This window comes from Parus major, chromosome 2 (assembly GCF_001522545.3).
Source record: "Parus major isolate Abel chromosome 2, Parus_major1.1, whole genome shotgun sequence".
Taxonomy (NCBI): domain Eukaryota; kingdom Metazoa; phylum Chordata; class Aves; order Passeriformes; family Paridae; genus Parus; species Parus major.
Genome location: NC_031769.1, coordinates 79236265 through 79259587, shown reverse-complemented (window position 1 = coordinate 79259587; position 23323 = coordinate 79236265). Strand labels below are relative to the sequence as shown.

The 23323-nt window shown below is 38.5% G+C and overlaps 1 protein-coding gene across 6 annotated transcripts in view; it reads right to left on the bottom strand.

Annotated features, from left to right (window-relative positions):
* The window catches only part of CTNND2 (catenin delta 2), a 701753-nt gene that overhangs the window by 443358 nt on the left and 235072 nt on the right, over positions 1–23323 (bottom strand). For 2 of the 6 annotated variants that reach the window (XM_033512148.1, XM_015653601.2), the window contains exon 1: positions 11061–11255. The exons of 3 other annotated variants lie outside the window; for them this stretch is intronic. The gene's annotated coding sequence lies outside the window, so the exon portion shown is untranslated. Of the gene's footprint in view, positions 1–9048; positions 9188–11060; positions 11256–23323 lie in introns of those variants that run through there. One more of the 6 variants, XM_015653612.2, reaches the window with a different exon arrangement.

Sequence of the window (23323 nt, the reverse complement as noted above, 5' to 3'; positions counted from 1 at the left end):
TGAATGAGAATGATCTAATTACAAACATCAACACACAATGGCTTGTTGAAAAACAGGGGGAAACATTTTGAGCAGCTTAGGAAGAAGAAAAAATCACACTTTAAAAATATTACTATGCATAGGGAATAATGAGGCCTCATAATGAATGCTGCATCTTATTTACTAAAATGCTGCTGTTTGATTCAGATGTTAATTTCATGCTGCATTAAATGAATAGCAGATAAGCTCCCTTTTTTTTTAAATGCTCACATCAGCTTCAAAATTATAGTTTGATACATTTTTTGAATTAATCTTACAAAGCACTGAATTTAAATTTGCAAACTGTGTTGATCTAGAATACTAAGGAGTTCTAGTAGTCAGAATGAAAGGAGACAGGAGCAGATAATAGACACAGGATGCCCCACCCATGCCAACAGGATCTCCTGATGACAGAATAGCTGGATTCACCACCACTTTTAATCATACATAAATGGATCTTTAGAGCAATTACTCATAAGTTAATAATCTGTAAATATTTTCAGTAATTATTGATACATTTTAGTACTCCATAGATTAAGTTTAGTCAAAATTCTATTACAGTAATTTCAGGAGTAGCCATACTTCTGGCACACATAGAGCAGAAAAAATCAACAGTAAAAGTTATTAGTTATTCACTTAGATAAACCTAGAGGCTTTTTTTTTTTTTTTTTTCCCTAAGGGTGACATTTGAAAAGTGTGCAATTTATCTTCTTCTGTCTGTGAGGGTCTGAAGTATCCAGTCACACTGCAAGAATACCCTGTTTTATGTCAAAACCATAAAGCAATTCATCCCACTGTAGTCAAACCTAGCACTTCAATATGTCTGGAGAGAAAGAGTAGGGGGAAAAAAAGGGTTAGAAGAAAAGTAAAGAATTCCTGCAGCTAAGGCTGCAAAATATGGCTGCTGCAACAGATGAACCCTTTTGCAACATTAGCAACCCGCCATAAAATTCTTCTTTGTAAGACAGCAAACCACAACAGTAGATAAACTCCACTACAATGAATTTAAGAACATGTAACCATGTAGACAGAATAAGCCAAACATCTGCCCATGTTTTTTTTCTATACTTTGTTGATGCTGCTATCATCTGGACACATTATCCACATGTCCCCTGAAAGCATGTATTGCAATTCCCCTCAAATGGTATTACACCTGCTGAAGAGGACAGAACTGATCGACTACAGCTTCTCCGGCTGTTGAGCTCCGCCAACAAGCTGTTTCTGAATCCTGCTCATGTTTTGGTAAACTGAGCCAAATTGATTTTGTTTGTAAACTGTTTGTTTTGTTTTTTTAATTAGTTTTCAAACTAATTTTTTTTAAAAAATACTGTTTTTCAAAGTTATATTGTGCTTTACTGGTGCATGCTTCAAAACTTGAGCTAAAATCAGTATGAGGTGGTGAATGAAAAAAATCATAATTAAATTAATTCCCTTATATATTAAAAAAAAATATTATGTCATGCACAAAGATATTCTGAAACAATAAGGATAGTGCTGCCAAACAGTAATGACTGGGCCTCTCATTCCCAGAAAAACTTTCAATCCCTTCACAATGCTTGTATTTATTTTTTTTCCAAATTCCCTTTCAAATATACTGATTTTTAAATGGAAGAATGTGTTTGAGTTGGTTTTTTTTAATAAACCTACTCTGTCATTCAGAAAAATCAATCATAAAATGCCAAGTCCCAAAGCTGTCTCAAATCTGTATCTGACTTCTCCCTCCAAATAAAAAAAATATTATTTTAAAGCATTTCATGAATATTAAAAATTAAAAGTTTAAAGGAAGCAAAGACAGCAACCCACACAAGGAGGTTGCGTAAGAGCTTGAAAAACACACCTTTGTCAAAATAGGAATTTCACTGATTTTATGGACAGCTGTTTTACAAGAGCCAGTACTAATTAAAACTTAGGTCCTGTCTCCTTCCTGTCTTAAAAATGTTAAAAGATTACATTAGGAGGCCCATGCAAAATAAAAGCCTAATTATAAGGCATTTCAGAGTTTATCTAAACAGATATCTGATATCTAAACAGAGTCTATCTGGAGGTCACAGCCAATCAGGCAATTTCTTTATCTGCTCTATCCTGCAGCTATGCCACAGCCATCCCTATTGTATGACTTCCTAACCCAAGGTAGTTATTTTCAAAAACAAGTGTCTGGAAACTGCCTTTACATTTATCCAAGCTTATTTTCATTTTAAGGCATTATAACACAGATGGCAAAGAACTAAAAATAAGACTAGGAAAACAGTTGAGATTATTGCTGCCAGACTTTGAGCTGAAGTCCCTGAACACACTACAGAAGGAAGCAATGTAATGAGATACCGACAGTCATATAATGCCATAGATTTTAAGTATGTGAAAGAGTGACTGATAGCAGGACACTAATAGTAGAATTCAATAATACCCAAAATGGTAAACAGAATAGCAAACAAGTCACATTTTGTTTGGAAAAAAAAAAACAAAACACAGGAATATGCAAAACACACTTTAATCTTCATGCATATAGAGACAAAATAAAACCTTATTCAGATGGATGCAAGTGCTATTTGTACATACATTCCTGTTTAGGAGTAAATGAGTCTGCTTATATCTAATATTTTATATCTAATGCTGCGTTTACCACAGCCATACATGCAATTTCTAACCAATTCAATAACTCAAAAAGAACTCAGATTTTCATTATAAAATAATTTCAGACACACAATTCCTAATGAAAAACATAAGAAATTTTTTAATATATAATATCAGACATGAAAATAACACCCCTAACTCAGAAAACTCTTCAAGAACATAGCAAGACCCACAGCACATTGTTACAGAATGGCAGGCGTGAACATGAAGCAAAAATTTGGGAGAAGAAAGAAAGTGGTGCAGCACTGCTGGAATCACTGCTGTACTTGTTTACTCACAATGCACCAATTATTCCTGGGGAAAAATGCAAAGAGAAAGTAGTGACAAAGAAAACCTTCTGTTGCATAAGCCACAGGAGATAACTCTCAGAGCCAGGAGACCAAATGGAAGTAAAGACATGCTGCTGCCTGCCAGAACAGACAACCTCCCAACTGCCTGGGATTTCCTCAAAAACGAGATAAACCAATGAAACACTTCAAAGCACATAAACACTTAACTGCAATCTGATTTTAACATCACATGTCTCCCAGAAACACTGTCTGCTTAGCCCACTAACCAAACTTGTCAACTTGTTTCTGGATTTTACTCTCTAGAAAAGCACAGAAATGCAAACTCAAGTCAGTGATGTCAAGACTTTTTTTTTAGCTCAGATGCTGCCAGATTACCTGGAACCTGACCATCCAGGTCAGGTAGCAGAAATGGCCTCAAGTTGCAATGTAAGGGGCTGTCCTCCACTTGTGAGCACTTGATGGGCAGCTGCTTTGTAACTTACTTGTCTACACATCATACAAAAGGCTTACACTCCAAAGCATGCAGAATTTTGCTATTCCTTAAAACAGTAATCATCTTATCCTATAAAACACCTCCACTTCTGTCTTCATGTTAGCAGTGCAGGAACATGGATGACAAAGGAGCCACACCCAAATTTATTCCCTCTATTTTTCCCCAAACATCACCAAGCACGTTCACAAGGCTGAGATGCCTTGTGTCTTTCCAGATGGCAAGGCTAAAAATATAATTTCATACACTTGAAGTAGACTCCTGGTGTTTCCAGAATATTAGTTCAGGTAGCATTTTCTGCAAAGAGGTACATTCATATGTGTAATGCATGTGCTCTGAAGCAATGCTATTGTGTCTGTTTGCAAGTCACCACCAACACATGAACAAACTGTCAACATGGAAAACAAAAATTCTGTCATGATAGGCTAAAGAAGAGAGCCTAAAGATACAAGTGTCAAGAAGCTGTTATAACAGGAGTTTATCCATTAAAGGAAATCCTGTAACTTTCAAGGAATGCTTTCAGGTAATCCAGAACATAGTGTATTGCCATAGTCCACAGGAAAAAGATGAACTTTGCCCATTCCATTTGAGGGTAACCCAGTCCTAAGATGCCTACAGGGACATTGCAAAGGTGCTTTGTGTCTCATACAACATGTGATGGTTCTATAAATCTTTCTGATTTCATCTTTCCTTGGAAATGCCTACACATTTTTATTGCTCTGTTAAGATAAAAGCAGCTTTTTTTCTTTAGTTGGGAGGACCAACATGTCAGCTAGATGTCCAAATGAAAAATATCACCACCACCTTTTAAGACTTAATTTTTTGTTTCACCCTTTCCTTTACCTGCCTCCCTGAAGCCGTGATCTAGTGTTGGCTCTTCAGCACAGAACTACAGCTACCAAGCAAATGAACTTCTGGCCTACTCCATGTGTCTGATTTACTGCAAGTTCTTCTTGTACAAAATTTTCAGTATAAGCCAGACAGCTCATATGATATTAGAAATAACTTATTTATGATGTGCTGCACAGGTTCATTATGATAATTTAACAGCAACTTTAAAATACCCTTTAAATTACCATTAAACACAGTGAAAATAACAGTCAAACTAAAAGATACTGTGAAAATAACAGTTTGTTAGGACTAATGTGTGAAACGCCACTCTTCAAAGACAGGCAACTTGTCTGAAGAGCACTGAGAGAATATATAGATCCATATTCCAAGTAAAGATCCTATTTAAATACAGAGCTAATTTGGACATGGCTAGTTTTGATACCATTCTTCATATAATTCAGCACTGTATGTTTATGTACATGGCCTTTAAAACAACTGCAGAAGCTTATTTAAGAGGGACAATGGCACTTGAAAAACCCCAGTTTATACTAAAAACATGTTTAAATAACTTTTTTTTTTGTGGTAAATACTTATTAGAAACAAAGTACATATAGTATCCGGAGCACTAACAACATTACAGTTGAAAAGTGAACAAAGTAAATATTTCATCTATGAAACAAAATTTGAGCACTAGTCATAAAAACACAGACAAAAAAAACCAAACAAAAAACCCACAACAAAACAAGAAACAAACAAAACAAACCCAAATAAAAACCAAAAACCAACCAACCAACCAAAAACCCACCAAAAAAAAACCCACAGAAAAACAAACCCACAAACCAAACCAAAGCATGGATTGCAGGCACATCACTAGAGCAGTAATGGGAGAATGGAGGTAAAATTACCTCAAAAAGTGGATGCAAGTAACTCATATGCCAAAAATGACTGAGAAATCTAGACACTCCATTGTGCTACTGCTGAAGGAAAATTCTCCACCTCTGTAACTACAATTTCAATACATTTAATATTTTGGTACTGAATACACAGGCTCTGTTATTTGTAATGAAAATCACAAATCATTGCTGGAACAGAGCATATATATCCTTAAAGTTAACTGAAGCAGAAAAAGAATTATGAAGAAGGAAATATGATTACTCAATACTCACATGTAGTAATAATCTCATACAGGAACAATTATGTTAAAATAAAATTGCTCTAAATTCTTTTCTATATGTTTGTTCAATTCATATATTAAAGAATGCAAGTTATTCATCAGATCCTTGCACCAGCAAATCATTTACTGGAAACGACTTTTTAGGCATCTTGCTAAAGTGCTTGGTTAACATTAAACCCAAAATACATCAGTGCCAATGTCTACCCTTATGACTGTTTAGAGAGGAACAAATATGGTGAGGATGCTCAAAAATTATTTAGGAAAGCCCAAGAATTTTTGCAGTTTATGTATTATTTTCTTTTCTCTTTTAATTACATCCTTCTGAGCATGATTTCAACAGTTTACGCAGATAAAGCTGGTGACATTTAACCTCCTCCACAGGATATGTCAAGATGAGGTGTAGTTTACCATGGCTGAACTTACTTAAAGCAGCTGTGTAACAGTTTCAGCAAGAACACAATAAAACATACGGGTTCTATCAGCTCAGGCAAGTCTTCCACAACTATAAGGCAACCCAACACAGACCCACCTCCTGATAAGTAAGCCAAGTTCCACTAATTTCAGCAGATCTTGATACCTCATTTTAAACCATCTGAGAACCTCTGGCTTTGACTTAATATCAAGTTCACTAGGGGAAAAAAAAGAAAAAAAAGGTACTAGAGATAGATAAGAGATAGATCACTAAAAATATTTCCTCTGACTCAGCAGATATGAATTTCCCTCCCTAATGGCTTGGAATTTCACATAAGAACTGAGGAGCATCTCTCTCCCCATCTAATGGCAGGGACTGGGCTAACAGTAGCTTTTTTGAATGACTTTACCCATGTGACAGAGTATCAGGTGGAATTATTTTAAAAGAGTCATAGCTCAGAAGTACAGAGCTGTGAACACATAATGGCTTTGAATGTCACAGGAAAACAGGCAATGAAAAACAACAGAGCCACTGTGCAGACGGAGGTGGAGAAAAGCAGCACAGACCAAGGACAAAGATGAGAACCCACTCCTCACAGAAAGCTGCCATTTACATGCTTGACTCTCAATTTGAAATTTGACTATTCAATTTTTATCACATAAGAAGCCAATTGAGAGAGTCAGCTGGGGAATCAAAAGATATCTAACTTGAAATCAGGGCAGGGCAGACAGGTAGCACTGTTACTTTAAAAAAATTTAGAATAAAAAAATGAAAAACTTTATTGGGATTAGGATGGGTTTGTTTGTTTTAAATCTCTGCTATCCTTCTATTTTTAATTCTTTGTCTTTATCTATTGTAAATCAACCATCTCTTGCATTAGAAGAATGTTTTAGGTTTTCTCAGTTAGTTTCCAGCAACACGCTGACTTTTCTATTGCTCAAAGGCCATCTTGTGTCAACTAATGTTTTTAATACTCTCAAAGATAGATTCGATCATTAATCATTAGCATGATTAGAAGGTTCATGCTAGACTGGGCTCAGCAATAAAATACTGATCCTTCTGAAGATGGTCACTAAATTAACTTCAAAATAACTAAAAATGTGTAATATTACCTCTACACTTTTATATTGTTTATATGTTGTTTTAGTCAACAACACCCCTCTGATATTACTGATTATGCAGTCATTTTAATCTTCTGTGCAAGAGATTTTTATCAGATTTTGGCATGTCCCTTTTGCACATTCATGAACTCTGTCAGTTAAGAAGAGTTGGAAACATAGAAAGGCAAACTCAAACTTTAATTAGACTTCAGATTTACTACAAATTCCAACTGGGCAGTGGGTTCACAAAACAGAAATGAGCAACTGCACAACCAAGGCTGTAGAAGAGATGCTGTTACTTATTTATAGTCTGCTGGGCCATCCAGTAGGCAAAATAAGCAGCCTACCCTTTTCCCACCATGGCAACCGACATCTTTGAGCCACCATGCATGCAAACATCACAAGAAATGGGTGCCTGTTCCAAGCGAAATAGCCGGGAGCATATGCCAGAATGAGAGCCTGTACATACTAGAAAGCAAAGGCATCTTCTGCCCTCAGTTTCCAAAGTGAATGCTTGGTACCACTCCACATGTAGATATCCTTACACAACACTTGTACAAATGTGAGAGAATGGCAATAATCAGTATTAGTTTATTTATTACACAATCAAAATATCTTAAACACATGGTACACTCCTGCTCAGTGGTAATACTATTTAAAAGAACTCAAGATTTCTTAAAAAATAATGAACCAATATTCATCACTACCAAGAAAACTGATGCCAGAACTAGGAAAAAAACCCAAAAACATGATGGCATCTGAGTGCTTGCTGATCACCAAACAATTTTACATAATTGCACAATTCAAAAAGATAATATTTCTCTGCCTATACTTTTAGAAGAAACTGTCAATAAATGCTTATTGCATTTTACAGAATTCTCTGGAACAGAAGAGAGAGGTGTCCCAAGTCTTAGCTTCTCTGATGACTGCTAATGCTGCAAAAGTTGTTTGCCTTCAACATGTGTCAATTCAATGAGAATAAATCTTTTAGATCTGGTCTTAACAGGAATTACATACAATGGTGATAATTCCTTGGCAGCATCCTAAATATGTGTTTTTCTTATTGACTCCCAAGTTCTGATTTGCTCACTCTGTTGTGATAAAAGGAAGGACTTTTGCTGAATAACTTGGCTGTGCACACTGTCACTAGAAAATGTTAGACACAGGGTGTACAAGGGTGTTAAGTATACCCTTACTTCAACTGACATACATGCAGTTGTGTTTCCACCTACTTTTTCTTCTAGATCTCTAAACCTGCACATTTTGTAACACTCAACACTGACAGAGATGTTTTTCATATGTTCACAGCTAGAAGAACAAAGTTCCTGCTTTAATTTTCAGGTTAGCTTTTTCAAAAGCCAATTACTGGAATGAGCATTCTGAGAATGCCATACAAGGGCCTTGACCTCCAGCAGAAAGTATTCATAATAGTATGAACTCCATGCTAAGGGGCTTCTGAAAGGATCTCTCTGGGTCTTAAAATTAAATAGTTAAATTTGACATTAAAATTTCTATGACAGGCAGGCAGGCAAGAAAGACAGACAGAAAGCTCCCCCACAAGCAATAACCTCTTTCATATACAAATTTAAATGTAGGGATAGTAGCTTCCATCAAATGCATTATATACTCTGCCATCTGAATGACCTGCTCAGAATCAGCATTTTAAATCTAGTCCATGCTGACAGATCAAGGCTTTCCGTTTTCTGTTACCTCTGCCTCTCATTCTAAGTTAAAGCAAGTACCCAGTATTTAAAATAGAGATATATGTACAGTTTGTATACGTTCATACACACAAATGCAGCACATCAGTATCACGGACCAAGGCATGGATGGCTGCTTAAAACATGCAGAGAGAGTGTAGCATGGTACAAAGAAGTGTGTCAAGAACTTCAAAGTTAGTAGGTTATTAGGATGAACTTTCACCAATGACAAAAAGCTGCTTTATCACATCTCTCAGTCACTTCAGCAACTAAAACACCAACCATGGGTTTGATTTTCAGAAAAAGAAAAAAAATAAAATTATATCTTCTGCTTACAATTATCTTAATGAGAAAATGCTTAAGCTACTGAACTTTAATAATTAGGATACAAACAACTCTTACCTGTATAATAAAATCACCAAAGTAATTCCAACTTTGCCTTGGACTTCCAAAAAGCAAGATGTACAGATATGGTTGATGTAGCTCAGTTACTCAGAGATCAATGGAGTAATTCAAAACATAGATTTGGCCCATTATCTACCTGTGCAGCACAAATGAATAATGCAAATATGTATGCAAAGGACCATGAAGTATCTCAGCTTAGCAATGCATTTAAAATGTATCACTAACTTTCAGGTTTTTGAAATATTTATCAAGGAGGAACCTCTCAGGAGGTTCCACTGAGAGCACACTCTATTAGGAACTTCACAGAATTTTTATTTCTGCACCTGCCTCAGAGGACTTTAGAAAAGGAGACTGGAATTAACTGCTGTAACAACTTCAGGTACTGCTCTGACAACACAGGCTTTATGAGCACTCCATGACGGTTTCTAAGTCATTTTAATGTTCTTCCCACAGTTGAGACCAACTGGGGCCTTTATGCAGCATATCTTAGGAGGGAGAGGAAGAATGTACCCAGTTTCCACACATGACTTCAGAAGCCACTAAAATTAACTGTCTGCAATAAGAAAGCTACTGAAAGAGTCTACAGCAAATGAGCATGCTTTAAGACACCACAATCAACTTAAAAATACCACAGAACAAGTTAAGCAGTCTTACTAAAATCAGTCTGGTGGTACAAACTAGTTAAAATGACTAGTTGGATCAAGTAGGAAAAAGCTAGGATCAATTGCACACAACACTTAAACTACTAGTCAAGTGTTAAATTTGTTTTACTAAACTTTTTTGAAATAAAATTCTATCTTGAAGCAATTACAGTAGTTCTATTGGTCTAATAAAGATGAGAACATCTGAAGAAAGATTTTTTTAACAGATGAATACTCAAGATTACCACAAGGAAAAAAAAAGGGAAAAACAAACAAAACAAGCCCACACCACAAAACACCCCAGCACTCAGCTTAACATTGAATAGTTGTACCATTTTGCTCTAGAAACCTTTTGTTTCCTACTTCAAGTGATAAAAACTAACTATATCAGAAAAAATTCCCTCAAAGCCATGTATTTCAGTCCTTGTGGACTTCGTGAGTGTCCTAGTTTAGGGACAGTGAGGATACATGTTTACTCCTTTAATCGCACAAATGCAATCACCTAGTAAACAGTATTACCCCACATTAAGACATTCCTAGAGTGTTCAGAGTCAAGAAAAATACATAAAAGCAACATGCTCTAAAAACACTTTTTTTTTATTGTTGGTAGAAAGTACTAGATATAAGGAAGGGTGGTTTGTTTTTACATTTTATGTATTTCACTTATTCAGCCACAAGATCAAACTACTGAACTGTTACCTTAACAAGTATACAGCTCTGTGTCAAAGAAGGCTGTCGGGACTTTTTCTACACAACTGACTTCCACATGAAATTCATTTATTTAATCCCTTGAACAGTCAGACACCTTTCCCTAGGACTTGGGAAGCACCAGATGAAAATAACAGGTCATAACCATGCATTATTTTTACTATCTGTAATGAATCTCAAATTAGCTGATGGACAGAAAAAAAAAAAAAAATCTGCCTGAAACGCTTAACAAAGTCCGAAATATAACTATAAAAATGCAAATCTCGCTCTCACCTACTTAAGACTATAATTTGAAAAGAGAGCCATCAGTACAGTTGAGTATATGGTGCTTTACTGAGAACATTTTCTAGGGTGAAAGTACAAAGCAACAGGTTCGCACCAAGAAATAACCACGGTCAAATCAAGTGCTGCTGAATAAGAACAAAAGGCATTTGAGAGAAATAAGATACTAAAGGGCAATATTTACTTTTTTGCCTTTACTGTGAACTCTAAAATGTGGCCAATTATGCTATCTATTTGCTTTTGGGTAATAAACTTACAGCATTTTGAAGCAGAAAAACATCCGTAAGACATTCAAAAGTGACTTTTAAGACAAGTCATAAACCTTTCCACAAAACTCCCATTCCACCTCACACAAGCGATCCATCTTTAAGGCTTTACCTTTTGCCGCCCACTTGTAAATTAATCTCCTGAATCAGTTCAGCTGCGCCCAGCGGCTCCTCACCGCCGAGCCGACTTTCCCTCCTCTCCAGAGCGGCGGCTCAAGCAGCTCTACTCTTCTTTTTTAGTTCACCCCCTCTCCTTTTAACACTTACAATAAGAAACTTGGGAACAGCGGCGGCCGGCCATTCCCAGCGGCGGGCAGAGCGCGGGGCCGAACAACAACAGGCAGCCCGCGCCGCCCAGCGCTGAGGCGGGCGGGGGCCGGGGGCGCGGCCGGGCCGCGGGCAGTGGCGGCAGCTGCCGGGCCCGGGGGCAGCGCGGGCAGGCGGGCCGGGGGAGGCGCTCAGCGGGCACAAAGGGCTCCATGGCAACGGCGGGACGAGCCCCCGGCGCCCCCGTCACCACCGGGCCCGCCCACGCCGCCCCCCGCGACAGCGGCTCGGGGAAACAGCCCTCGGTGACACGAGGCCCGGAGCCGGGGGGAGGCTGTAGCCCCTGGCCCTGCCACTGGCCCAGACACACGTCTTCAGCAGTTTATTTTTTTTTCCACCAGAGTGCAGATCAATCTTCTCACATAGGTATAGTCATATAGGTTTTCTAACTAAGGGAAGTCCACAAGCTACTAGCGAACAAATTGGAGGGCTGGGCAACCAGCAACCCTGCTAAGTTTAGCAAGGGGAAGTGCCGGATTCTGCGGCTGGGACGGGGCAACCCTTGGGTGTATGGATAGACTGGGGAACCAGAGGCTGAAAATCAGCGCCATGGAAAGGGATCTGGGGATCCTGGTCAATGGTAACTTGAATTTGAGGCAGCAGTACCCTGGCAGCCAGGAGGGCCAAGCGTGTCCTGGGGGGCATCAGGCACAGCATGGCCAGCCGGGCAAGGGAGGCCATTGCCCTGCTCTGATGTGCCCTGGGGCAGCCTCACCTCCAGTACTAGGGGCAGTTTTGGGTGCCACAATATTAAAAAGACTGTAAGCTTTTAGAGACCGACCAAAGGAGAGCCACGGGCATGGTGAAAGGCCTTGAGGGGAAGCTCAAAGTGGAGGAGTGTATGAAGTCCCTTGGTCTGTTTAGCCTGGAGGAGATTGAAGGGAGACCTCATTGCAGTCACAATTTCCTTGTGAAGGGAAGCAGAGGGGCAGACACTGGTCTCTTCTCTGTGGTGGCCAGTGACAGGATCAAAAGGAATGACATGAAGCTGTGTCAGAGGTTTAGGCTGGATATTAGAATAAGGTCTTTCACCGAGAGGGTTCTTGGGCACTGGAACAGGCTCCCTAGGGAAGTGTTCACAGCACCAAGCTTGACAGAGTTCAAGAAGTGTTTGGACAATGCTCTCAGGCACATGGTGTGATGTCTTGGGGCTGTCGTGTGCAGGACCACGGGTTGATGTTGCTTGTAGATCCTATCCAACTCAGATATTCTGTGATTCTATGCATAACTTCACACTGAACTAATTTAACTGCACATCTGGGTCTTATGGGTCTTATCAGTCTCCTACAATACAAAACATTACATTTTGGGGCATATATTCCTTTTTTAACTTCCTTTTAAACTTCTGCTATGCAGACTGTATGACCTGAAGCTGTAAAACTTTAAAATACACAGTCATCTTGAAAATAAAACTTACACTCAAATTTTTAGACATGTGCAAAGCAACAGGTGGCAAGGTCACAAGCTAAGGGATAAGTGCCTGGCCCAACCTCCAGTGGGGACAACTCTGAGGCTCCAAAGCACGTCGCTAGGAACAAATCTATGTACAATATTCCTGCTGCTGAATGCAACAAGACTTTGTGTGCACCCCAAAGTCTGAGAGCTCTTGGGTCAAGGATGCCAAAGGTGGAAATGAAACTCAATCAATATTCATGACAAATTTCTACAACCCCAGGCAAACTCCCATAGGTGTAATTATGCCCATAAAAGATTGGTGGTGGTTTTTGTCATGGTGCAAATGTTAAAGTGGTTCAATTATTCTGCTGAAGTCAAAAAGATTTAACTTGGTTCTGAGAATTTCTTGCTTATTCAGTACATGCATCTTCACTGGTCAACACCTCTGTGATCTGAATGCTGGTCGGAAACAACTGTTCCAGTATTTTTTATACAAAGATCCTGTCAGGCAAAATAGCCTTCCCTTTCACATAAATATTAAGCTTCATACTCAAATACCTCATGTGAATAAACTGTCAGCTTAGACTCCAAAATGACCCCTTCCCAAGGTTTTTAATCTAATTTTTATACCCATTTTAGTTTTAAAATAATTCCTTGCATATAGCCTTTGTTATTTGCTGCCAATTTTTAGGTAAAAGGCTGCGGGACTGGACTACAGGCTTGCATTTTAGCCTTTTTTTTAAAATTCCATATTCAATACAGATCTTAAAAAACCAGCTCCTTTCTACCTATATAGAGCCACCCCTTTCTCTGAACCACAATGACCATGCACTTAACATCCCCTATCACTAATATTTACCACTTCTGATTGGGAACCATAAAATTTCACTGCACACTTCAGTAGCCTTCTCTCAGAAGGTCACAATGAAGCTGAGGTCACTTTTGCTTGATTTGACAGGACACAGAATACATGTCAGGGAAGGAAAAGCAGCATTTCAAGGTCTGAAGGGACAAAAAAGTAGCTGACTTGGCTTCTACCAATCTTGCCTTGGATTGTGTGCATTCTTCCACCAGTCTTTCCTGGGGCAGACGCAGGTGCAGGGGTTGCCCTCAGCTTCCTCCCAAAAGGGAGAGAAGAAACAGATAACTGGTTCAAAGCTGGTTCAGAGGTTTAGTATTAGAAACTTCTTTTAAACATCTGCTGAGACCAATGAAATAATAATAGTAATAACAACTTCAACAACAAAAACAACAATAATAGTAGTAATAATAATATAAATAGTAGTAGTAGTAACAATAATGATGATGATGATGATGATGATGATGATGATGATGATAATAATAATAATAATAATAATAATGATAGTAGACACAATCAGCTACTTATCCCAGAAACTTTTGGAAGGGGAAAATCCAACAGTTAATTGTATTTCTAAAATTTCAAGGAAGTAAAATGTTGCTGGGAGCAACGGATAAGTCCTTTATTTTAATTCCTGAATGGCAAACCTACCAGCTTCCTTGTAACTCTGCCAAGCTGTAAGTGTCATTTAAGGAGAGCATTACAACAGTATATTGTTGTTCTCCAGTGCTGCTTAGGATGTAGAAAGAAGACCGTTTATGATACATTAAAGCTCACAAATAAATAGAAATTTAATAGGAAAAAAATCTACTCCACATGCGAGAATATCTCAAAGCCATAGTTAATTACATAGCAGCCTGAGCATGTTCTCTTTTATTAAAATATTGTGAACGGCCATCCTGTTTCATTGCAATGAGCTAATACGCATCACCCCCTCAGGAAAGCTCTGTTAAAAAATAAGAAAACAGGTACTATAAATTTATTTCATCTATTGCAGCAGTGTACAACACACAGGCCATTTTGCAGTATATTTAATAGAGAAATTTAACCTATCAATATAATTCAAAGGGATTTTACTCTCATTGCCAAAAGCAATGATTGGCATTAATATGAATTGCGACATATTCATGAAAGAGATGTTCAATCATTTGACATTTGTGCAGATTGCTATCTTTATATAAAGGGGTCCTATCTCATAAAACTTATTGATGAAAGTGGAGGAACACTATTCCCATTTCAAACCCATACACCATTCCTGCATTTGGGTAGAATACCTACTTTTTCTGAATCACAGAAATTTCTACGCACTTAAAATTGATCAACTCCTTAAATACTCTGTTGATGTTTGACTCGTATGCTGAAGCTGTGCAAACTTTGAGAGCTTGAACAGAGAGAAACAGAAAGAAACACTATAATTTATTCTTGAAGTACTGGAATAAAAGGAAAACTGCATTTTAGTTTGAATGCTGAGAAAGGAGATCAGGTGTATGATTTTCCTTTCATTCATTCATTCAACACATGAATGGTTATCTCTGAACCACAATTCAGTGTTTTTATGCTAACATCCACACTTCATTTTAATCTACAGAAATGCACATTCCCCTTCTTTTCATGTAGGCTCATCAGGAATCATTTAAAATATCTCCAAACATCAAGAGTGTAGTGCCTAGATGGATTCATTGTAATTTGAATGGTAAACATCAATACCAAAATCTACATTTTCAGAAAAGATACATCTGCAAACATTTCAAGGCAGCTGTACTAAGGCCAGAGTTAAGGGTTAGCTTGTGCTATCCTTAATGTGTGTAGTGAGCCAACACTAATACTCACAGGATAAACTGCTGTACCAGCTACAAATAACATTATTTCATTTAAATGAAAAAAAGTAATAAAGATATTTGCTTTGGTGGTTTCTGTATTGAATTGTGGTAGTTTCTTTCATCCTAAATGCTTTCTAGGGGACACTTTGCTGTTCTTGTGCTTGACAATCTATGCATATGTAGACAGAGATTACTCCAGAATCTTTCCTTTTTCTCTACTAACATTTTCAGGTCTGGGGTTCTAAGTTACTGTGAAATAGTCCTGCAAATACTGCAGAACTTCAGATGTTTTTCAGAAGCTCAGGCCTCTGTCAGAATCTCTTACTATATTTCATTCATGTTTCTCTCTTAATTTGATAACCCTGTGGGGATGACCACTCTAAGAGTATGTAAGGGGTTTGTGTGATACTGGGCATGGTGGCCCTGCAGAGCCCTACAATTTTTCTTCCATGACATACTAAGCTCAATTGAATAAACAGGGAATTTTGTTATTTCATAATAAATGAAGAGTCTGAATAGACAGCAGTAGATAGCACTCATTTCCACCAACTTTTGCTCTTTATGTTCTGTAACACCAATGAATAGCAAAATTATTTTTAAATAATATTACAGGCCACAGAGTCTTTAAGACTTACTCTTTTTTCCTGTTTGGGGGAATAACCAATTCCTTACAGAAAGCAAGAAGGGAACATGCCTATTTGCTAACCAGCTTCCTTAGAAGAGCTACTAAGACATTTCCTACTACTTTGTAGCAGCTTTGAGAAAAACATAATTGCTAAATGTTTTTAACACTCAGCAAGAACTTCGCAGAATATGAGCCACCTTTAAGTGGCAGAGTAGAAATCACAAAAAAATTTCAAGAAGCATGCTGAAGATAATCCCAGTATCTTGGAGAGAACATAAGTGTCTGCAAGATCACCTGAGCTTTGCAGAGCCTTGTTACAGAAAGCTGCTCTTAGCACATATAAGAGAAGTGGGATGGGATAAAAAAGGGAAAAAAAGAAGAAAGCTATTCCACAATGTAATCTGCATGTTTTTTTCTATTGATGATTTAATCACCATCAGAACCATGCGATCTGATAGATAACCTTATTCTCAAGAAACCCACAAAACCCATCTCCTATAGGCAGTGCTCAACGGTCAGTGCTATTCTGTACCACTTAATACTCCTTACTGTCATATAGATTTAACGCAAGCATAAAAACAGGAAACAGAAGCCATGATGCTAGGGGTTTTCCCCCCTTTTTTTCAGTTCTTGGTTGTTGACTTATGCAGAGAATATGGGAGAAATTGAAGAAAATTTTCCTCAAAAGAATATTCTGTTTCTATCATCTATGTGCATTCATGGCTATATTGCAATGAGCACAAGTGAGACTAGTTTGTAGCCTGCAATTTGTTTATATTATTTCATCTTGAACATCTGTATTAAAACAGAAGAAAATAAGTGTGCTGATAGGCATTACTTCTAGGTAAGTTATCCAGAATAGTTTCATTGCCTGTTCACAACATGAGACAAATCTACTAGATGCCCAGAAATGCAGAATACAATGCATTAGTATAAGAACAAAGAATCATAGATTTGTATAATAGTTTTGGTTGGAAGGGATCATGTAGTTTCAACCCTCTCCTCCATGGACAGGGACACCTTCCACTAGACCAAGTTGCTCAGACCCCAATCCATGCTGGACTTTGAACACTTCCAGAGATGGGGCATCAGCTATCTCTCTGAGCAACCCGTTCCAGTGCTTCATCACCCACATTGTAAATAATTTCTTCCTAATAACTAATCTAAACCTGGCATCCTTCAGCTTAGAGCCATTCCCCCTTGTCCTGTCACTACATGCCCTTGTAACAAATCCCTCTCACTTTCCTGTAGGACCCCTTTAGGCACTGGAAGGTGCCATAAGGTCTTCCTGGAGCCTTCTCTTCTGCAAACTGAACAGCCACAATCTCTTGGCCTGTGTTTATAGGAGAGGTGCTCCAGCCCTCTGAGTATCTTCAGGGCCTTCCTCTTGACTCAATCCAACAGGTCCATGTCTTTCTTTTAATTGGGACTACACATCTGGATGCAGCACTTCAGGTAAGGTCTCATAAAAGCGAACCAGACAGGTAGAACGACCTCCATGGATCTGCTGGTCCTGCTTCCTTTGATGTGTCTCAGGATACAGTTGGCCTTTGGGCTACAAGTGCATATTGTCAATTCACATCAAGCTTTTTGTCCAGCAATACCCCCAAGTCCTTCTCCAAAGGGCTACTCTCAATCCATTCTCCGTTCAGCCTATATTTGTGCTTGGGATTGCCCAGACACAGGTGCAGCAACTGGCACTTGGTCATGCTGAACTTCATGAGGTTTGCAAAGGTCCACCTCTCAAGTTTGTCCAGGTCCTGCTGGATGGTATTCCTTCCTTCAGTTGTGTTGATCATATCACTCAGCTTGGTGTCATCAGCAAACCTGCTAAGAGTGAACACTGTCCCAAAGCCCATGTTGCCAACAAAAATGCTGAACATCACCAGTTCTGATACCAATCACCAAGGAACACCACTTGTCACCAGTCTCCACTTGGACTACCAATTCACTTCCCTCACATCAAGTTGTTAGTAAAGATTTCCTGATCAAAATTTGATCTTTCAAATTTGATGCCAGTTCAGAGTTCGAGTTCATGTCCTTCTAGGACAACTTTAACAAATGTAGAGAGGAAAGGTGTTTCTGTTACATGTGTATTCTTATTAAACTTCAACAGTACAGAATCCTGGAAAACCAAATTAATGAAGAGGATATGCTCAACTGTATAAAATCTTGGAGGACTCGGTAATGTGGGCTATTTTCACTTGAATGACAGGATCTTTTTTAGTTAGTAATTATTGTTTGAATAGAAGATTCATCAAAAGTTGCTGCATTTGAATGCAAAGGAAGTCTAAGGGTGCACTGGAAAAAGATTAATCAGTATTGAAACTAACAAATGGAATTTGAAAATGTGTTATTACAGCCATTTACTCCATTGCTGGTGTGGTGATCAGTGGCAGAAACTATTCATCACCACAACACAAAAAAATGTAATGCAGCTTCACTTGCTTCATCTTGTATGATGCATACAAGCATCAAGAAAAGTTCAACATTGTGATGCTGAAGCTTTCTAATAGTCAAACACTATGATGGGTTTTCTATCAAACTAAAAAGAGTTCAAAACTCAATACTTTGCACAGAACAAGTGCAAAGCACTTGTGCAATGCAGGGGTGTATGCCATATACAGTCTTACACAGTGTCACTTCTTCAGCCTCCAAGTCATTTTGAACAAGAAGAAGGCTTTTAAAGTCTGACTTTGTGTCACAAGGCAAAGAAATATATCTTTTTATCTGGGAATTCCTCTTTGGCCAGAAATAAAGACTTGCTGCTCACAACAGGTTGTTCTTCTTCTCATTCTGAATATCAAAATACGGTACAGGTCAGGTAGCATGAGGTTGCTTTCTGCTCTCAAAAAGGTCTTTAAAATGAAACTACAGGTTTGGAGAATTAAGATTTGGGTTTTCAAGCAAACCAGAATATAAACAGGTTAGGAGCTGGTAATCAAAGTAACAACACAACAGAAATCCATAAAGGGAGTGGAGAATATTGACAAACAATATTTTCATTAGAAAATACTTTTTTGCATCAATTTTTGAATTAAGAAAATCAATCAGAGGTGAAGATATACTGACAGCATCATGAGGAAGCAGCAGAAGTTCAACAGAGAGAAGTAGTGCAGTCAATTTGACCTTTTGTCAGACACTTACCAACTCCACAGAAACTGGGTATTAAGCAAGTAGCCATAAAATAGGTTGAATTATTTAGCAAGTGTAGGACTTCTAAATCAACGTAGGCCATGACCTATCTGTGTCAGCAAATCCAACTGTACTGGAAAACTGAGTCTCCCAGGATGTAGCCATGGTTTGATGAGAGAGAAAGAATAAGTCAAAGTTCTTCAGGACAGAAAAGCCAAAATCTATGTTCAATTCAATTAGCTAGCAGACGTAATTAAAATTTTAGAGAGAAAAACAGAAGTGTTTTTAAAGACTAACTATGGGAGAAAAATTGGGGGAGGGTATGAATAATCATAAAGGTGTTTCGAGCTTCTCTTTTGATAGTTACAAAACTTTTTTAAAATTACTGTGTTGTGTTCACTTATTTTTTTCCATGTATATTTAAAACGGACACTATAAAATCATTGTGCAGAGACATAATAATATTAGAAACTCCTCTTTTTTCATATAAAATTTCTTTGACAGCTTGGCATATAGTTAATCACTTTTTAAAAATTGAATGCACCCCAATGCAGTGGACCTAATTTTTTAATCTGTCAGCTAGAATTTGTCATTAGCAAACTTTAAAAAAACTGATTACATACTTCACTTTTTTTCCCTCAAGCTTGTGCCTTGGCAACAGGCTGAAGAAAAAGTGTATTTCCAGCAAGATTAATGAGTAATTATTGGTTGAGATTAAACTGCTATATAGATTTAATGTATTTCTCTTTTAGTTGTAGAAGTACTCAGAATAAACTGATGAATGATTGCCACAAAGGAAAACAACCTGGTCAGAAGGGAGTTGTGGAAGCTGAGGGATAAATAGAGAACAGATAAAAAGCTGGGAATGAATCTGATGTTCATAAAGGTGTATGAGACACTGACACTACCAGGAAAGAGAGAGGCACCTGTTAATGACTGCACCCACCATTTGTTTTGAGGTGACAGGCATATTAACCTTCCCTTGCTACAGCAGTCATATCAGGTACAAATTATTTCAGGGAATTCTTTTGGACAATCATGCCTGCTTGGCTACTGGAGTTTCAGTTTAGGTTTTTTATCAGATAAATACAGAGGTGTAGTTTTGGTTTTGTTTTGTTGTGGTTTTGGTGTTTGGGTTTTTTCCTCCTAAAAGCACACAGTGCATCTGTACCATAAGTTTTATTGCAGATACAATGATTTTGTAGAACAAGAAGTTATGAAGTATGGTCATATATTGCCATAGCAAATACTAAAGGCCTCATATTCTACCTGTAGAATATTTACTGCAACAATCAAGAAACACTGTTATGTACGGCCAAGAAAAAACAACTTGGACAATGATTAACAGACCAATTACGTTATTTAAACTTCTGCTAACATTCTTCAGTCAATAAGGCACTCACTCTAATAACTTAACAATGCTACATTTAAATAACATCAATTTAACACTTTGTCTTTCCTCTGCAGTTCCATCATTTTCTTCCTCTCTTGTCAATCACTCCCTTATTCTTTTCTGCCACTTTGCTTTCCTTAGAGTAAATCCAATTCCCTTAAGGAAAAACAAAATTCCCAGCAACACTCAAGCACAATATTCCTTCCCTCTGTTGGCATGTTATCTCTCTGCTGGTGTCCTCAAACAAATGAAACAATATCTTGTGAAGAAATAACACCTACTGTCCTTTCTGCACACACTGTTGGGATTCTATCTTGCTACTTACTTACAGTGCAGTAAGCATGAACCACAGGACTATATTTTTTAAATCCTACTTGCCTTCTAATTGCCTCTTTCCACTTCAAAATATGGCAGGAGGTTATTGGCATGCCAAAAACCCCAGTGACCCCAAAACACTCAACTATTTCAATCCAGCCTGGAAGCCAGACCCACCATTCCCTGTGCAACACCAACAGGCTGCAGTGCCAGACATTCACTGCCCACCAAAGGCACACACCCCAGCCCATGGGTGCAGGGGCTTAATTCCAGCTCTGCTTTGAGCACTGTGTGCTGGCTTCAGTGACCATCAGGAAACAGCAGGGCTGAGCTACATCAGAGCAGCAGGGAGAGACACGCTTCCACCATGGGCAGGGCAGCGTCCTTCCCAAGCTGAGTGCTGTCCTACAGCACTTCTTATTCTTTAGGGGTGACAATACACATAACTACCTACAATATCCTTCACCCCACTTTTATGTGCCCAGTGAATCACAAGTAACTTTCACCTAGTGGATAATTATTTTTCTGTGCACCAAGTGCTCCACCACAATATTTTCTTCTCCCTCTCCAGAGATGCCAAGAGATTTTGGTCATTGCCTCTTCCCATGCTGTGATGCAAATTTATTGTCTTCTTTCTTTTTATGGCAACACACTGTGCAAGAATTTCTGTTTGTGTCTTGGCCCATGCTGAGCTGTCTGTCAGCCTTTACACCTTTCCCACAAGTGTTAAATTCAAAATCTGCTTCTAAGCTTTTCAAGTAGCTGCTCTCATGTGATATAAAAGCTATCAGTAAACCAAGCTGATACACTGGTTAGAGAACATTAGTGAAAACTACAGAGTGACTGTTTGGTCTAAGAACTTACATTTATGAGACAACATTATAAACTGGAAAGTGAAGAGTTACATTGTGTTGACCCACATAAGAGCTCAAACTCCCTACATTCAAAATACTTGCTGGGAGTGGCCACAGAAAGGTAGCAACACATTTTTCAGGATGTCTTAGTAGAGTAAGGAGTTTAACCCTCCTAATGAGAACATTTTCACGCTTTCTACATTTATTAGAAGAATAGGCAAAGTTTTCCCTAACTCATGCCTCCTGAAACAACTTTGGAATAGCTGACAACACCATGTCTCAGGGAAGACTGTCTCCTTCCCTTGGCCTCAGGAGGAAAAGGGTTGTCTTTTGTGTGTGTTCATAAAGTGGCGGATAGGGCCTAGTTACTGTAAATGAAGTTGCCTTTAAGCTTTAATGCTTTGCTAGTTACAGACAGAATTTCTCCCAGCTAGGGTGTTATGGAGATTAAAACTAAGGGCATGACAGAGAACAGGGGCTTTCTGCATGAGTACAAGCAATTGTATCTGCCTAAAAGAATCTTGAGACCTATTCTGCAGGCATTTGTGTAAATTACATTTGAAATTTCCTTTTAAGATGAGGAAGGTGATGTCCACTGCATATTTCTAAATGAAAACACCAAACTGCACAGACACATGCTGGGTTTCTTCCACTTACAGACTGGCTTGTGCTCCCTGTGACCTAGTGAGAGCAGTTCTGCTCAATCACATGCAGATATACCCCATACATGTCATCTGAAGCTGTTTTTGAGAACAAAAGAATTGATTCTAATAGATCTGCATGGCTTAGACAGCATCCAATTTGGCCTTTACCTATTCTAATAAAAATAATTGCAAATAAATGCAGAAAAGTTGTATTTGCTCATGTTGAAAGGTCTGAAACAGGTAAATGTTTATGCCACACCGGAATGCACACATAGCTGCCATATACATCCCAGGAGTAAATATATGAGCAGAAAGTGTTGCATCCATTTAAATAAGCTTTTCCATACTTGAAATCTTTATGCAGAGGATACCTAGAGATTAACCTGCTTAGAACTTACTGATTGTATTACTTATAGCTGTAGATAGTACAGCCTTCTAGCAGGTAATACATGAAAGCCACCATGTATTTAGAGACTGCATTAATACATCAAGATGTACAAAAATAATAATTAAAAACTTGTATTTTTAAAATTAAAATGTTTTTCTCATATTCAATAAAACAGGTAGACTATCATGGAGTTACTTTACCTTTAAGAAAAGTTGAAGTTTCTGGGAACTGCCTGGAGTCTTTTCTCCTGACCAATTATCAGTCATTGCTGAGAATTGACAGCAGTTTAGGCCATTGAAAAGTGGGATCAACTTGTGAACCCTACCTTAAAGTGTAAAACCAGAGCTCTCTTAGTTCTCTTTGTTTCCTGGCTGTGAAGAGTGGCGGAGCTCCAGGCCTCCCGTTCTCTGCCCAGGCCATGCGGCCGGGCGGGGACAGGGCTGGGCCTGCTGCGTCTCCCGGCCGGGAGATGCGGGCCCTGTGGAAGGTTTTCCCCGGGCTCGGGCCAGGCCGGGCCAAGCTGATCTCTGGCTCGGCTGCAGGGTTTTTGCTGTAACTAAATTCACTAGAAACTGCTGAGTGAAGAAGGAGAGGGGCTCTGGACCTGCAGCAAGCAGAGA